This window comes from Anomaloglossus baeobatrachus, chromosome 2 (assembly GCF_048569485.1).
Source record: "Anomaloglossus baeobatrachus isolate aAnoBae1 chromosome 2, aAnoBae1.hap1, whole genome shotgun sequence".
Classification (NCBI taxonomy): domain Eukaryota; kingdom Metazoa; phylum Chordata; class Amphibia; order Anura; family Aromobatidae; genus Anomaloglossus; species Anomaloglossus baeobatrachus.
In genome coordinates this window covers 343,561,791-343,563,619 of record NC_134354.1, presented here as the reverse complement: position 1 = coordinate 343,563,619, position 1,829 = coordinate 343,561,791, and the positions used below count along the sequence as shown (strand labels likewise).

Here is a 1,829-nt window from a genome sequence, read left to right as displayed (position 1 = left end):
AGCAAATTACTTCAACAGCGAAAACGGCTGGTTTTTTACTAGGGATTGAACCCAGGACCTTCTGCGTGTGAAGCAGATGGGATGACTACTACACTTTGAAACCTGTGAAATCCTGCAAAGAGAAGGCAATTAGAGACGAGTTTTGACCACCAGGGGAAAAAAAAAATAATTCGTAGTTCTATTGGTGATGGAAGCCAAAACATCCCGTCATTCGGCAACAACGCCAAGAACTTCATGTATTGTAGTTAGATAGTGTATTATTTCAACACTAAGAACAGATTGGTTTCACTAGGCTTTGAACTTAGGACCTTCTGCGAGTTAAGCAGACGTGATGACTACTACACTATGAAACCTGATAGAAATTTACTGTGTATTGGCAAGCAGAGCAGAATTGTGACTGACGGGGCCTTTTTATTGCTGAAGAAAAGTAGTTTTGGTAATGAAACATTTACAATTTTTATTACATATTTTACCAGTTTTATTCCTACATAGGGATATTTCTTAAATTGAAGTTTACATTGAATGTGTTACTTTTTTCTACACAGTTTAGTCATTTGCTTCTGTATTTATGGGAACTATATATTTTAAAGCAAACAGGATTTTTATAATATGGAATTATGTTTTCTGTTAAAATGGTCAATAAAAAAGAAACCCAAAATTGTAGTTCTCTTTGTGATGGAAGCCAAAATGTATTATCATGTGGCAACGAAAGCAAGAATTTTATATATTATAGGTTGATAGCAAATTACTTCAACAGCGAAAACGGCTTGTTTTTACTGGGAATTGAACCCAGGACCTTCTGCGTGTGAAGCAGACGTGATGACTACTACAATTTAAAACCTGTGAAATCCTGCAAAGAGAAGGCAATTAGAGACGAGTTTTGACCACCAGGGGAAAAAAAAAATAATTCGTAGTTCTATTGGTGATGGTAGCCAAAACATCCTGTCATTCGGCAAAAAAGCCAAGAACTTCATATATTGTAGTTGGATAGGGTATTATTTTAACACCAAGAACAGACTGGTTTCACTGGGGATTGAACCCAGGACCTTCTGCATGTGAAGCAGACGTGATGACCACTACACTATGAAACCTGTGAAAACCTGCAAAGTAATGGCAATTAAGACGAGTTTTGACCGCCAGCGGGAAAAAAGAATAATTCTTAGTTCAGTTGGTGATGGAAGCCAAAACATCCTGTTATTCGGCAACAAACCCAAGAACTTTATATATTGCTGGTTGATAGGGTACTATTTCATCACCAAGGACAGATGGGTTTCACTGGGGATTGAACTCAGGTCTTTCTGCATGTAAAGCAGACGTGATTACCACTACACTATGAAACCTGACAAAAAAATTATAGAGTATTGGCTATCGGAGCCGAATTGTAACTGACGGGGCCTTTTTATTGCTGAAGAAAAGTGTTTTTGGTTAATAAAACATTTACAATTTTTATTTCATATTTTACTAGTTTTATTCCGACAAAGGGATTTTGCTTAAATTGAAGTTTATATTGAATGTGTTACTTTTTCCACAAAGTTTTGTCTTTTGCTTTTGTATTTATGGGAACTATATTTTTTCAAACAAACAGGATTTTTATAATATGGGATTATGTTTTCTGCTAAAATGGTCAATAAAAAAGAAACCCAAAATCGTAGTTCTCTTGGTGATGGAAGCCAAAATGTATTGTCATTTGGCAATGAAACCAAGAATTTCATATATTACAAGTCGATAGGAAATTACTTCAACATCGAAAACAGATTGGTTTCACTGGGGATTGAACCCAGGACCTTCTGCGTGTCAAGCAGACGTGATGACCACTACACTATGAAACC

At 36.1% G+C, this 1,829-nt stretch overlaps 2 non-coding genes across 2 annotated transcripts; both read right to left on the bottom strand.

The window, feature by feature from the left end:
- Window positions 1–1,018: 1,018 nt before the first annotated feature.
- On the bottom strand, window positions 1,019–1,091 carry TRNAV-CAC (transfer RNA valine (anticodon CAC)). The gene has a single exon. It is a non-coding gene; the product is annotated as a tRNA-Val (tRNA).
- Window positions 1,092–1,756: 665 nt separating this feature from the next.
- On the bottom strand, window positions 1,757–1,829 carry TRNAV-GAC (transfer RNA valine (anticodon GAC)). The gene has a single exon. It is a non-coding gene; the product is annotated as a tRNA-Val (tRNA).